We start from the raw sequence: 16981 nt of genomic DNA on the forward strand, positions 1-16981 counted from the left end.
ATAAAGTGATGCTGGTCAGAATTGTAAAATGAGGCCGGGTCTTTAACCCACATAACGAGCAAAGTATCTTGGTCCTTTAGGGGTTAATGTACCTTCAGCACTATTGCAGTCTTCTGAGGTTTCCTATTATGCTCTTATGCATGCTGTGGACATGATTACGGTGGCCGGAGCTCGACTGCTCCTGGATGTACGGCCACCTTTGTGACTAATCAATCTCATTTGCATTCGGTACTGAAATATTAAAACTCCATTGAGTGGACACTTTTCTACACTGAGGGCATGATAGGAAGCTTGCTACGAGAGTGAAATGGCACTGGTGCTACATTAAGGGGTTAATTCCTGATGACAGGTTCTCTTTATGACCTGTCTATTTGCTGTCTAATCTATGGCACCCCTGACTTGTGCCAATGTCACCAGATTATAAGTGTCATTTACTTTACCCGTCATTGTGTTAATGTTATGGCATGTAGTTGTCCTCCTTATTACCGGTACTTTCACTGACGAGGGTCTTCACTGTGAGCTCCAGAAAATACATTTAGAAATCTCTTTGGATATGATTTTTTTCTTTAACACAAATCTATGTTTCATCCTTATAGGAAATCTTTGTGAGAATAACGGTTTATCACTAAATTGTAAAAAAGAAGATATCAGGAAGCACTCTAATGGAGGAAACCTCATCACCCTTCCTGTACCTCCTGGACTTCACAGCACTTCACTTTCTTATAATCCTCCTAATCATGAGGAACCCTCTCCTGAGCAATCTCACATTATTACCACAATTCCTGGTGAGAAAGTGGATATAAGACTTCAGTGTGACAAGCAACTTACTAAAAGCTCAGCTCAGACACAAAGAAAACACAAAGGAGAAAAGCCATACTCCTGTCCAGAATGTGGGAAATGCTTTACATATAAATCACAATTTGTTATACATGAGAGAATTCACACAGGAGGAAAGCCATATTCATGTTCAGAATGTGGGAAGTCCTTCATCGATAAAGGGAGCCTTATTAGACATCATAAAATTCACACAGGAGAGAAGCCATATTCATGTTCAGAATGTGGGAAATGCTTTAGACATAAAGGGAATCTTATTAAACATCAGAAAATTCACACAGGAGAGAAGTCATATTCATGTTCAGAATGTGGGAAATGTTTTATAGACAATTCAGTGTTTGTTCAACATCAAAGAATTCACACAGGAGAAAAGCCTTTTTCATGTTTAGTATGTGGAAGGTGCTTTACAAATAAATCACATCTTGTTAGACATCAGAAAATCCACACAGGAGAGAAGCCATATTCATGTTCAGAATGTGGGAAATGCTTTTCAGATAAAGGGAGTTTTATTATACATCAGAAAATCCACACAGGACAGAAGCCGTATTCATGTTCAGAATGTGGGAAATCTTTTATGCGTAAATCAAATCTTTCTGCTCATAAGAGAATTCATACAGGAGAAAAGCCGTATTCATGTCCAGAATGTGGGAAATGCTTTACAGAGAAATCAAAACTTGTGAGACACGAGAAAATTCACACAGGAGAGAAGACGTATTCATGTTCAGAATGTGGGAAATGCTTTACAGATAAAAAGAGTCTTATTAGACATCAAAAAATTCACACAGGAGAGAAGCCGTATTCATGTTCAGAATGTGGAAAATGCTTTACAGACAAAGGGAATCTTATTAGACATCAAAGAATTCACACAGGAGAGAAGCCATATTCATGTTCAGAATGTGGGAAATGTTCTAGAAATATATCAGATCTTGTTAAACATCAAAGAATTCACACAGAAGAGAAGCCATATTCGTGTTCAGAATGTGGGAAATGTTTTAGAAGTAAATCAGATCTTGTTAGACATCAAAGAATTCACACCGGGGAGAAACCGTTTTCTTGTTTACAATGTGGAAGAAGCTTTAGAGATGAATCAATACTTCTTGTACATCAGAGAATTCACACAGGAGAGAAGCCGTATTCATGTTGACTTTGAGAAATGCTTTACAAAAAAAAATCAAGTCTTTTGAGCCACGAGAGAAGTCACACAGGAGAGAAGCCGTATTCATGTTCAGAATGTGGGAAATCTTTTACACATAAATCATATCTTGTAAAACATGAGTAGTCAAACAGGAAAGAAACTGTAATTATGTTCTCTGTGTTTCATCAATTTTAATAAACATTGCTCAGCATAAATGAGTACACCCCTTTTGATAAATTTTATTTAATATCTCACTGAACACAAGAACAATTTCTAAAATTTTGCCAACACTGAATTTCATAGAAAATTTTGTAGAATCAAAACCTGAAAGTAAGGTTAATTAGTGATGAGTGAGCATGCTCGCCACTATTCGCTACTAGCCAGAGAATCTCAGTACTCGAGATGTTTGGTACTCGGCGAGCATATTTTGAATGCTCAGGCTGGAGCCTGAGTCCTCTCCCTGCATGTTTGGTGTTAGACAGCCAATTAACATGCAGAGATTGCCTGCCAGCCACGGTAATGCCTCAGCCATGTTGGTTGTGGCATTACAGTGATTGGCTGGCCGCATAGTGTCATTGGGTCTATATAAGACCTGGCGCCTCTATGCTCGACACAGTTACTGTGGAATCAGACAGTGTAGGGAGAGGTGCTGCTGAGCGAGGGAGAGAATTGGCGGTTGTTTTAGTGAGGTATTCCACAGCATTACAAATCCACACTAACAGTCCTTCTAAAGACTAATGCTACTGAATATTAATCCTGGTAATAGCAGGAGTTAGGCAGGCAGAGTTTGTGGAGAGCGTGTACAACACAATAGGATCCTTTGCATGTTCTTTCTGCTGCTGTTACTCATATCCATAGTCCTAGATATCAGGGCTAATATTCTTATTGCTCTTAATCCTGATAATTTTGGTGAAAGCAATATAATACACCATTTTTACTGCTCCATTTGCTTGTTAGCAGCATACAGCCAGATTTGGTTGATTTGAATAGCATTGCTGTATTGTGGAAGAACAGAAACTTGTCCATCATCTCAGGTGGTCAGATATTACTGCTGTAATAATCCAGACATTTTTGGGAACGTGACAGATATTATACTCCATTTAAAGTCTGCCAGTTGTGTGTTCAAACCTATTCACACTTGGTCGCTGACCAATAGCTTATCTATTAGGGCAGTGTTCCCCAACTCCAGGCCTCAAGGCCCACCAACAGGCCATGTTTTCAGGATTTCCTTAGTATTGCACAGGTGAGTGAACATGCATGATTATATATAAAAGACCCACCAATATAATTCAAGATTGACATCACATGATTAAACTACCAATACAAAAGACAATCAAGATAACGTCACATAATAAAGTCATCAATAGAAAAACCCCAATATAAAACTACACAAGTAAGTACAATAATATATATATATTTTTGTACTTTCTTATTTGTGTAGTTTTATATTGGGGTTTATCTATTGATGACTTTATTATGTGACGTTATCTTGATTGAAATCACACGATTAAACTACCAATACAAAAGACAATCTTGAATTGTATTGGAGGGCCTTTTATATGTAATCACGCATGTTAATTCCAGGTATAGCTTTGACTAAGAACGCAGGCTTGCGTTTGAAACGCGTTTCTTTGCCTTTTTTCATGATGGAATTTCCATTTTACCATTAAAATCTTTTTGCGCATGACAGAAGCTGGAATATTTTGTATTTTTCCTTCTAACGCAAGTGGTCCCTTGAGGTCCATGCTTCAGGACGCCAGGAAGTGTGGGTAAACTGGTTTCTTTTTTCTCCTGTTTGACAGATATTATACTCCATTTAAAGCCTGCCAGTTGTGTGTTCAAACCTATTCACACTTGGTCGCTGACCATTAGCATATCTATTAGGCCACTACCTAAAACTGTGGTCATTAGACATGATCCTATATTACTGCAGTAATAATACAGACATTTTTTGGAATGTGACAAATATTATACTCCATTTAAAGTTGGCAAGGCGTGTGGCAAGGGACGGGGAAGTGGATTTTCCAGTCCAACTGCTAGGTCTTCCTGAGTCTTGCTCTTTTTTTAAAGACTGTCCAGTTAACCCAAAAAAGGCCATTTGCAACATCTGCAATGCCAGCATCAGCAGGGGCAGCAAAACTACCAGCCTGACTACCACCAGCATGCTCAGGCACATGACAGCAAAGCACCCGACTAGTTGGGCAGAGCGCCAGGGTCCAGCAACAGTGTCTGCGGGTGACACCACTACCTGTTCCACTGTTGTGCGTGCATGACAATCCCCTGTCTATGGACCAGGCGAAGATGTCTCCCGCCCTGCACCTGTCGTTGCACACTTGCAACCACCACCATCAGCAACCACGTTCTTGTCCCAGTGCAGCGTTCAGTTGTCCCTACCCCAGCCCTTGGAACGCAAGCACAAATACGCAGCCAACCACCCTCAGGCCACAATGCTAAACTGCCACATTTCTCGACTGCTTGCACTGGAAATGTTGCCTTTTAGGCTCGTGGAGACGGAAGCTTTCCGCAACCTCATGGCTGTGGCCATCCCTCGGTACTTGGTCCCCACCCGCCACTATTTCTCCCAGTTTGTGGTCCCGGCCTTACACAAGCACGTGTCCCAGAATATTACCCGTGCCCTCACCAACGCAGTTACTGGGAAGGTCCACCTAACCACAGACACATAGACAAGTGCTTGTGGCCAGGGACGGTACATCTCACTGACTGCACTCTAGGTTAATACTGTGGAAGCCAGGACCCAGTCGGACCCTGGGATGGAATGCGTCCTCCCGACGCTGAGGATTGCGAGCCCTGGGGCAATCAGGGTTGCCCACACATTCTACAGCTCCTCCACCTATTCCTTCTCTTCAGCCTGCATATCCGAAATGACCACATCAGTCGTAAGCTGGAAGCACTGCCACGGCCAAGCGGCAACATGCTCTGCTGAAGCTAATATGCTTAGGTGACAAACGGCACACTGCTGCAGAGTTGTTGAAAGCTGTAACAGAGCAGGCAGATCTGTGGGTCTCACCACTGAACCTACAGCCAGGCATGGTCATGTGTTACAATGGCCAGAACCTGATGGCGGATCTGAGGCTTGGCAATCTCACACACGTACCATGCCTGGCCCATGTGCTCAAATTAGTGGTTCAGCGGTTTCTCAAAACCTACCAAGATCTGCCAGAGCTCCTTGTGAAAGTACACTGCGTGTGCCCATTTTAGAAAGTCAGCTACAGCTTGCACTGCCCACGCATTGGAACTCAACGTTGCAGATGTTGGGAAAGATTTGTGAGCAACAGAGGGCAGTTGTTGAGTACCAGCTTCAACACGCCCGTCGGTATTCAGGTCAGCCTCCGCACATAAGAGCTGATGAGTGGGCATGGATGTCTGACATCTGTGGCGTCCTCCAAAACTGAGGACTCAACCAAGATGGTGAGCAGTGATGACTCCATAATTAGCATCACCATCCCGCTTCTCTGCTTACTGAAACACTCGCTCACAATTAAAGAGGAGGCTTTGCAGGCAGAGCACAATGAGATGGAGCAAGGAACTATACAGGGTGATGCTACACAGCCCAGCCTTATCTCATCTCAATGTGGATTGGGTGATAATAAGGAGAAAGAAGAAGATCAGGAGCTGGGTTTCAGTGCTCAGACGGTACTACCCACACCACATTCGTACCGTCTATTCAACTTGGATGGCCCGAGAAGAGGGAGAGTGATGAGGAGAACATGGACAGTCGTCCTCTTGGTGAGGACAGGGAAGTCTTGACTGTTGGCAGTCTGGCACACATGGCTGACTTTATGTTCTGCTGCCTTTCCCGTGACCCTCTCGTTATATGCATTTTGAGCAACAGTAATCACTGGTTGGTCACACTTCTACACTGTGTTCCAAATTATTATGCAAATAATATTTTCTCAGATTTTCCCAAATTACCTATATGAATTGCAGTCATTGTAATTTTCCAGTCAAATAACTATTAGAGTACAATTGAAAGGTTTTTGTACAAACTTCCTATGATAACAGGATATTTTTAAAAAAATAAAACACTCAAACTGCACTCAAAATGCATGTTCCAAATTATTAGGCACAGCAGAGTTTTCAACCTTTTCATTTTAATAAAGAACAAAAAAATGGTCATTTTTGAAATTATAAGCATTAGCAGGTTATTACACACTGAAATCAAACAGTTTTCACCTCCAAACTTTATTCTAGGTGATGTTACATTTGCACATAGGACCGCTTGTTCGAAAGGAGCTTCTGAACTCTCTCGTCCATTGAATTTGTCAGGTTTTGGATGAAATGCTCTCGATGGTCCAGATGGATGGAGTGGAGGATGGCTGGTTGATGGACACCCCATGCAAACACGGCTACGGCGCTAACAAGGAGGAGGTGGAGTAATGTTTTGGGCTGAAATCATGGGGAGAGAGATTGTCGGCCCTTTTAGGATCCCTGAAGGGGTAAAGATGAACTCCATAATGTATGTTGAGTTGCTCAAACAGCACTTCCTGTCATGGTTCAAGAAGAAGAACCGTGCATTCTGCAGCAAGATCATTTTCATGCATGATAATGCCCCGTCTCATGCTGCACATAACACATCTGCATCTCTGGCTGCTATGGGCATAAAAGGGGACAAACTTATGGTGTGGCACCCATGCTCCCCTGACCTCAACCCCATTGAAAACCTCTGGAGCTTCATCAAAAGGAGTGTCTATGATGGCGGGAGGCAGTTCACATCTAAGCAACAGCTCTGGGAGGGTATTCTGTCCTCATGCAAAACAATTGAAGCAGAAACCATCCAAAACCTGACAAATTCAATGGATGAGAGAGTTCAGAAGCTCCTTTCGAACAAGGGGTCCTATGTGCAAATGTAACATCACCTAGAATAAAGTTTTGAGTTGAAAACTGTTTGATTTCAGTGTGTAATAACCTGCTAATGCTTATAATTTCAAAAATGACCATTTTTTTGTTCTTTATTAAAATGAAGGTTGAAAACTCTGCTGTGCATAATAATTTGGAACATGCATTTTGAGTGCAGTTTGAGCGTTTTATTTTTTAAAAAATATCCTGTTATCATAGGCAGTTTGTACAAAAACCTTTCAATTGTACTCTAATAGTTATTTGACTGGAAAATTACAATTACTGCAATTCATATAGGAAATTTGGGAAAATCTGAGAAAATATTATTTGCATAATAATTTGGAACACAGTGTAGACCCGCGCTACAAGGAGAACGTTCTAGTCTGGCAGAGAAGTCTAATAAAATGTTGCAGTACCAGAAGGCCCTTGATGAAGAATTATCTGACAACGCTGGTAGCAGAGGTCACATTTTGTTGGATAACCAAGGAGTACAGGTGAGGGAGACACAAACCAGAGACAGGGAAACACTGTCAAAGGTCTGGAACAGTTTTCTCAGACCCTCCGAGCGCCTAGGCCCTGATTCGTGAGGTACTCTGACAAGAAGGGAAAAGTTTTGGAAGATGCTGAAGGAGTACCTTGCCGACCGTACCAACGTCCTCTGTGATTCCTCTGTGCCTTACAGCTATTGGGTATTGAAGCTACACAAGTGGCATGAACTGGCTCTCTACGCCTTGGAGGTCCAGGCCGCTGGCGTTTTGTCAGAGATGGTTTTTAGTGCCACCGGGGGTATTATAACATATACACAATAAATGTGGAGGAGACCCACTCCTTAATAATGGGAATGATATATGCAGGGAGGAGGAGAATGGAAGATGAGCTCAGCAGTAAGTAGTATCCAGGACACAGCTGCAGGGATCCGCTCAGAAGTCCCGGGACCGGCCTGAACAGCAAATGTAACAATACAAGTTCCAGCAGAGATCCAAAAGTAACAGAAGATGAAGTTTATTCACAAAGTAGTTACAATACACGGCAGCAACACGACCAGCTAGTGTGAACACCAAAGTGTTTCCACCCCCTGAGGGGTCTTACTCAGGGCTCTCTGCTGAAAACACAATGGTGCTATTTACAAGGAACAAATACACAAGTCCCATGTTAATGGCGACCAATGAATGTAACAGGTTAATTATGATAATTACATCACACCTGTACTTAGCTGAGGAGCCAGGAAACTGTTACCATCAGGGTCTGCATACAAATCTCATGAGTCCTATAGGGAAAAAAGAGTCCTGCATGGAAAGAGTTAAATGGAGCCGGAGTATAGTATCTGCGGGAAGGAAGCATACAACATATAATATCCCATATTCATACATAATATAATGCACGACAGCCGCTGCCAATAATGTCATTACATTATCCACGGAGTATAGTCCCAGTTATTATAATGGGGTTAGAATAATGAAGAAATATTTACCGGTACGAGAACAAGATGAAACATTGTCACGTGTCCTAAAAGAGAATCACATGAGATAGACCCCCGGAGACCCCACTACTGACTCTGTATTGGCTCCTAGCACGGATCCATCAATTCAGCTGCAGATCTCAGACACATGGCTGTGCTTAAAAGGATATTTCCAGTGCGGCCGGACTAGATGTATTAAAAGGTAACGAATCCACTTCCTTTTCCACTAATAAAACGAACCATATTCAGCAGTTTATGAATTACACCGGGTGTGGTTCACTTAGGCTGTGTGCTCACGATGCGGTTTTTAAGCGTTTCCGCAGGGGCAAAAACGCTGCAGAAACGCTTAAAAAAACGCTTGGTAGAAGGTCCGCCATGTTCCCCAATGATAATCCGCGTGTGCTGTGCACATGATGCGGAAATTTCCACTGCGGATTATCATTGTGGAAAAATACGCAGCACTAACAATTATTTTGCGGAAGTGTTGCGTTTTCGCCGCCATTGACTTGTATTAGACCGCATGGAATCCGCTTCACTAGATAAGCACATGCGGAATCCATGCGTTCAATGTGCGGATGGTACCCGGGTGTGGAGGACAGGAGACTCTCCTCCGGACCCGGGTATCATAGAACCTGTAAAAAAAGAATAAAATAAAAAATAAATGTTATATTTACCTTCTGACGGCCCCCGCTGCGCTCCTCCTCTCATGCCGGCACATCGCGGTGGACTGGAGGACCTGCGCTGACGTCATAGTCATGTGACGGGTCACGCGACGCTGACGTCGGCAGGTCCTTCAGTGTACCGCGACTTGCCGGCAAGGGAGAACGGAGAGAAGCAAGACTGCGGGGGCCATCAGAGGGAAGTATAGATTTATTTTTCATTTTTAAACATTCTTTTACGGTCACACTATATAAATGGATTTCTATAGTGTGACCAAGTTAACAAGCACTTTCCAAGTGATGCTACAATCGCTTGTCAACCCGCAAGCAGAAATGCATGTGAAGAACGCTTCACATCCGCATGTCCCTGGCAGGAAAAACGCATGTACAATCCGCATGTACAATCCGCACGTACAATCCGCATGTACAATCCGCATGTACAATCCACATGTACAATCCACATGTACAATCCGCATGTATAATCCTCATGTACAATCCGCATGTACAATCCGCATGTACAATCCTCATGTATAATCCGCATGTACAATCCGCATGTACAATCCTCATGTACAATCCGCATGTACAATCCTCATGTACAATCCACATGTACAATCCACATGTACAATCCGCATGTATAATCCTCATGTACAATCCGCATGTATAATCCTCATGTACAATCCTCATGTATAATCCGCATGTACAATCCGCATGTACAATCCTCATGTACAATCCGCATGTACAATCCGCATGCGTTTTTTCTGCCAGGGAGATGCAGAAACGCTCAGGAAAACTCCGGAGCATTTCTGCATGGTGGGCACATAGCCTTAGTTGATTGTGTTCAGGGCCGCGTTCAGTATGTTGGATGCAACCAGCACAACAGCTATTAACATCTCTCTGATCTCTGCAGTATCTCGTCATTTTGTTATTATACTGTACATAAGGGTGATTTGTCAGGACTCAAATTTAGAGCTATTGATAAAGTCCATAAATCTAGCAGAGGTGGCAATTACAGAAGAATGGTATTAAACCGAGAATCCTATTGGATCTTCCAACTCGGCACCAGGGTGCTGCTAGGTCTGAACGTGAGGCAGGATTTAATCTAAAATATTTATCACTGCAGTCAGGTATTATTCCCCATACTGTTAGTTATTGCATGCACATGACGATAAATACATCATTCCCCTTAGGTGGTGGAAACGCGTTGGTATTCACACTAGCTGGTCGTGTTGCTGCCGTTTAACTACTTTGTGAATAAACTTAATCTTCATTTACTGTTGGATCTCCACTGGAACTTCTATTTTTACATTTATGTAAACCAAACAGAAAAAAATACCCAGTAAAATGTAACTTTTAATAATTACCATTAAAAGTGTACTAAATAGTCCAAATGGGACAAAAACATAACTACACCTATCAATATGGGGCCGTTACATTGACGATATCCTCGTCCTCTGGACTGGGGACCAAGCGTCCTTCATTAGGTTTATACAGCGTCTTAATATAAATAATCTTGGCCTAAAATTCACCTATGAGATTGGTGGCAATAAAATTGCCTTTTTGGATGTTATTATTTCAGTTGATGGATCTGGTTCCCTGAGGTCATCTATCTTTAGGAAGCCGACAGCGGCACATAGTCTACTAAGATGGGGGAGTTATCATCCTACCCCCTTAAAACAGGGAATCCCTAAAGGTCAATTTTTAAGACTGAGGAGAAATTGTTCCTCTGAGTCAGACTTTCTCCATAGAGCAAAGGACTTGAAGGAACGATTCATTGATCGAAACTATCCGATTAAGGTGGTTAATGAAGCATATAATCATGCTTTGAAACAGGATAGGTCTAAACTGCTGGTACCCCGAGCCAGGTCTGAACAGACTCCTCTGACTAGATTAATCAGGACGTATGATGATCAACATCCAAGGATTATGACAATTTTGAGAAAACACTTGGCCATTTTAAGGACTGACCCTGATGTATCTAAGTGGATTACGGACTATCCATCAGTGACCTGTAGGAGAGGCAGATCAGTTATAGACCATCTTGTACATGGCCACTTTGTTCCACCTAAAAAAGAGGGCACCTGGCTGGATAGAAGGTCAGTGGGCACTTTTAGGTGTGGCCAATGTAGTTTCTGTAGATACGTCTCGCCTTCAGATACCTTTCAGAGTGCGGTAACCAGACGCACGTATAGGAACAAACATTCTGCCAATTGCAAAACTATGGGCGTTGTCTACATGTGCACATGCACCTGTCCAAAAGACTATGTGGGAAAAACTAAGAGACAATTTAAAGTTCGCGTTGGTGAACATCTGCGGGATATTAGAAATAAGAGACACACCCCGAGCGAAACATGTGAACATTGCTCATGGAGGAGATCTTAAATCTATTACGTTCCGCTCAATCGAAGTTGTTAGCCCCTCAGTTCGCCAGGGCGACTGGAATAGGAGGATTTTACAGCGGGAATCCAGATGGGTTTTCTGGCTTGAATCTTTGAACCCTGGAGGCATTAATGAACAACTGAATTTCTCTAGCTTTGTTTAGCCTCTTTTTCTGACTAGCCCTAACGGATGAAATCATTTTTGGCCTCTTGAATGGATTTCTATTTGTATTCGATCCCAGTAACTGTATCTTTTTTACTGATTGATTGGGACTATTTATTCATACTCCATATGTTATGATTGACATTGGGTTAAAACTGCATTTTCTTACAACACGCTGCCTATTGACAGTGGATGGTCTACTATATAGGTACTCATGTACATGTGCTTTATTGTGATGGACTTGTCAGTACTTATTATGGTATATTTAATACCTCCCTCTTGGGGGTAGGATTGACTCCCCCTTATGATACAAGCGTTTCGAAGATTTTTCTATTGAGAAGTTTTACACTTGCAACTTTGTGCGCTCTGCCATCTTTATGATGGGAATGTCTGCTGTTCTGTTATTGCAGCCAATACTGCCATATCGAGAAAGAGAGAGTCTATTAGACATACACTGACATCATTATGTAGAACGCTGTGTGCGTCCAATTCCCGTGGTTACCGTGGTCTCGTGGTTGAATGAGGCTTGTGGTTCATCTCCATGGTATTACCGGAAGTGACGCGATATACGTCACAATGTGAGCCATGTGGCATTAGCTTTAAGTGCGCCCTACGATGTACTGCGCAACTGTGGAATCATATAAACTATGGCACGCAGCTTGCGTTCCACCTCCAGGGTAACACCGGAAGTGACCACAATTACGCAACCGGAAGTTACGTAATATAGGACTATACAAATTATGGAACGCAGCTTTGCGGTTCACCTCCAGGGTATACCGGAAGAGACTGCAATCAAAGGAGATCTTCTTCTGGGGGAATTTTGAATGAATTGGCGCACATTATCTTGAGAGGAGGTATAAATATATGGTGTTGTTTGTTGTTCCAGGCACGGCTATATTCCGGCATGGAAGCACTTATTATCAGTGCAACAACTATGGTCTTTCTCCTCTAACATTTGGTTTGTCCCCTGATGAGCCCTGGATCGAGGAGGGGGCGAAACGCATTGGGACTACTTTAAAAGGGACATTGTTTGCTGCTGGGTCTATATCACCCTGAGTGACCAAGAAAGTGGATGCCCGGCTCGACTGAAAAATTTGTGTGAAGTCCACAAGTGTGAATTTATCCTGTGATTGGGACTATATAGTCACCTATCAAAGGGCCTAAAGAACTATCTTCTAAGACATCTGTCGGGACCCCCAGATGGACTAGAGACCAGATAAGTCCATTTACTTGTCTTTGACCAGTGTATTTCTGTCTAATTGTGTGGGATCCTGTGAGTGGCTATTGTGGGGCTCACACTTATATATACTAGTGTTGGGAGGCTAGTTCCTGTTCCTTGTTATATTTAGGGGATAACATTTCCTCTGTCTTTGCATTTTTTTTTTCCCTATTTACATACATGTTGTGTGATATTTAGCATGTCAATTATGACATGATTGTATTCGATGCTGGTCAAACTTTGTCATCTGTGTGTTTGTTTAGGGAGATCTAGGGACAGGTTAGGGACAGCCTCCATGGAGCGGGGACACCAACTCTTATCGTTAGGGTGAAAATACTCCGCTGGTAGGTAGGGTATTCCATCCCACAAGGGTTATTTAGGGTAAGTCTGATTGCATACATATTTTTTCTACCCTGACTATCCTTCCCCATATATGTTTTTATTGATAGGTGTAGTTATGTTTTTGTCCCATTTGGACTATTTAGTACACCTTTAATGGTAATTATTAAAAGTTAAATTTTACTGGGTATTTTTTTCTGTTTGGTTTACATAATAATATATATACCCTCTTTTTCTTGCCAACTTTGTTTGGCTTGTTTTGTCTTGTTTTTTTCACTATTTTTACATTTAATAATGGGAAGGCCAATTCAAATTGATTCCATATTCTACAACATTACCTCTCTTATCTGAAATTTGTTTATGGGTGAGCTATCGCAGTATGGAAAGCATATTACACCGATACAGCCAGGTGTTATTACCTTATACTGCGTGCTGCAAAAAATTTGTAAAAATCTATCTTATTCCCTATTGATACCGCTGTTGGCTCCATTTGCAATATGGACAGGTGCAAGGTATCATCATCTGGAGAGGAGTGTTCATTGTCGTTGAATACATCAGTTTGTTGTTGCCACGTTCGAAAAAAAGCTCTCCGGGGCCGGTTGAAATGTATTTTTTACTGTACAATATTACCTCTCTTTTCTGCGATTTGTGTACGGGTCAGCATCCGCGTTGCATTTTCCTGGCCTGTACTTGATGCTGAAATTGAAGTCAGCTAGTTCAGCGACCCATATCTGACCCGTTGCATTCAGTTTGGCTGTAGTAAGGACATAGGTCAAAGGGTTGTTGTCAGTGTATACCTCATACTCTTTGGTATAGTAGAGATAATCTCTAAATTGTTTACAGATAGCCCATTTCAATGCCAGGAACTCCAATTTTCTGGAATTTAGATGGTAATTCTCCTCGGCGTCTGTCAACGTTTTAGAACCGTAACCAATCACTCTCATTTTTCCATCTTGATGCTGATACAGGGCAGCTCCCAGTCCAACTTGAGAAGCGTCACAATGAAGAACAAATGGTAAATTGAAATCAGGATATCCCAAGATGGGTGGTTTTACCAGGTAGTCTACTAGTTATTCCAATACCTGTAGTTCAGTCTGCGGACAGAGATTCCCGCTTTTGGTAATTGGTGCTGCCCCTCCATCCTCCAACTTCAACCTGGTTAGAAACTGTGTTAGCTCCTGGAGGACAGTCCCCATGACGTCTTCAGCTTCTTTCTCCCCCAGCTCATCCATTTTTTAATTAATGGCAGCTAACAGTTGTCTGCGGTTGTGTGCTTTCGAAATCTGTTCTTCTGACATCTTTATATGTTCTGCTACTGTTCTCAATTTTTCACAGGTTAACTGAAGAAGCAGCTCACTAATTCTGTCCATATGTATTTCCACATCCATTGCTGCTAGTGAGTTTTCTTTAGGGCTGGTCCCCTTTAACTGGTGTAGCAGAGTAGAGTTGAGCTGCTGTGCTGCTGTTTTTTTCCAGACAGTTTTCCTCTTCTCCCTCTACACGCTAATTCCTGCTCAGGACTCCCCGTACGGGCCACCAATGTTACACGCACGCCGCTAGGTTCAGATAGGGGCGAGACTGGTTACATGGATTCTTTGGAATCCTGGGGGAAACGTTGCTCAGGGCGACTCTTTAAGGTGCATCTACACCGGCCAATAATCGGATACTGATCGGCCTATCTAAACAGGCTGACAGTCACCCGATATATGAGCAAAACATTAGTTCATCAGGTGAAATCATTAAGCTTAAATATTCCTGTTCTAGGCAGCAGATCATCCTGTGTAAACGTGCTGCCGAGGACAATGCTATTCTCGGCGCACAGAACCATCATATTAAGGTTCACAGGTGATTAAACGACTGCCGATCGGCTCCATATAACCAGTCAGGGGGCATTTAGGTGCCGCGTTTGTCCATTGTAAATGCAGCCTTAGATCCCGGTACCTTATAGGAGACTTCTTCTCTGGTTGCTCACATCCTTTTCTTCTTCATCTGACCCTGATTCCAGGGTAAGTTTTTACATCCGTAGCTCGTCTCAACAGATGTTCTTTTCTTCAGTCTTCGGCAGCACATGTCGACACAGTGCCAAGTGTCATTATAATGCCGCTTGAATAAAAATAGCTGCCCCTGCTGTGCCGTAATTAAGCCTGTGCTGTGCCCCTGAATAAATAATAGCGCCTCCCTGTGCTCCATACACAAAAAATGACATCCACACTGTCCCTCTTATGATACATGGCCTCCTCTCCTATAAAATATTGCCTCCACACCATCCTCCCTTGTATACTACTAGCTATTGAACCTGTTCTACGCCCAGGTGGCGAGCATTTTTATAGGTATATGGTCTCCCATGCAGGTATGTGCTGCCCCCCTCCTGGTATATGTGCTGCCCCCCTCCTGTCCCCTCCATCCTATCCTGGTATGCATGGCACCCCTCATCCTTATCCTGGAATGCATGGCACCCTTCATCCCCAATCCTGGAATGCATGGCACCCCTCACCCCCAATCCTGGTATGCGTGGCACCCCTCACCCCCAATTCTGGTATGCGTGGCACCCCTCACCCCCAATTCTGGTATGTGTGGCACCCCTCACCCCCAATCCTGGTATGCGTGGCACCCCTCACCCCCAATCCTGGTATGCGTGGCACTCCTCATCCCCAATCCTGGTATGTGTGGTACTCCTCATCCCTATCCTGGTATGCATGGTACCCCATCCCTCTTCCCTATCCTGGTATGTATGATATCCCTCATCCTGGTATGCATGGGCCCCTCACCCACATCCTAGTATGCATGGTACCCCTTATCCTGGTATGCATGGCCCCTCATCCGAATCCTGGTATGCATGGCCCCCCCACATCCCTATCCTGGTATGCGTTGCACCCCTCATCCCCAATCCTGGTATGCATGGTACCCCTCATTCCTATCCTGGTATGCATCGCCCCTCATCTGAATCCTGGTATACATGGCACCCCTCATCCCCAATTCTGGTATGCATGGCACCCCTCATTCTTAATCCTGGTATGTATGGCACCCCTCATTCCAAATCTGGTATACATTGCACCCCTCATCCCAATCCTGGTATGCATGGCCCCCTCATCCCAAATTTGGTATACATGGCACCCCTCATCCCTATCCTGGTATGCATGGCACCCCATCCCTTATCCTGGTATGCATGGCACCCCTCATCCCAATTCTGGTATGTATAGCACCCCTCATCCCCCAATCCTGGTATGTATGGTACCCAGTCCTTCATCCTGGTATGCATGGCACCACTCATCCCCCAATCCTGATATGTATGGTACCCCTCATCCTGGTATGCATAGCACCCCATTTCTCATCCTGGTATGCATGGCACCCAATCCCTCATCCTAGTATGCATGGCACCCCTCATCCCTATCCTGGTATGCATGGTACCCTGCATTCCTATCCTGGTATGTATGGTACCCCTCATCCCTATTCTGGTATGCATGGCACCCCTCACCCCCCAATCCTGGTATGCATGGTCCCCTCACCCCCCAGTCCTGGTATGCATGGTCCCCTCACCCCCCAATCCTGGTATGCATGGTCCCCTCACCCCCCAATCCTGGTATTTGTGGTACCCCTCATCCTGGTATGCATGGTCCCCTCACCCGCCAGTCCTGGTATGCATGGAACCCCTCATCCCCCAATCCTGGTTTGCATGGAACCCCTCATCCCCCAATCATGGTTTGCATGGAACCCCTCATCCCCCAATCATGGTTTGCATGGTCCCTTCACCCCCCAATCCTGGTATTTGTGGTACCCCTCATCCTGGTATGCATGGTCCCCTCACCCCCCCAGTCCAGGCATGTGTGGTACCCCTCACCCCCAAATCCTGGTATGGGTGGTACCCCTCACCCCCAAATCCTGGTATGCATTGTCCCCTCACCCCCCAATCCTGGTATGCACGGTCCCCTCACCCCCCAATC

General features: G+C 43.8%; 1 pseudogene; it reads left to right on the forward strand.

The window, feature by feature from the left end:
* LOC141219276 (uncharacterized) overlaps positions 1–16981 on the forward strand; it is a 74386-nt pseudogene that overhangs the window by 20227 nt on the left and 37178 nt on the right.

Source organism: Phyllobates terribilis, unplaced genomic scaffold, assembly GCF_046119375.1.
Source record: "Phyllobates terribilis strain yellow unplaced genomic scaffold, ASM4611937v1 Scaffold_259__1_contigs__length_2703414, whole genome shotgun sequence".
Lineage (NCBI taxonomy): Eukaryota > Metazoa > Chordata > Amphibia > Anura > Dendrobatidae > Phyllobates > Phyllobates terribilis.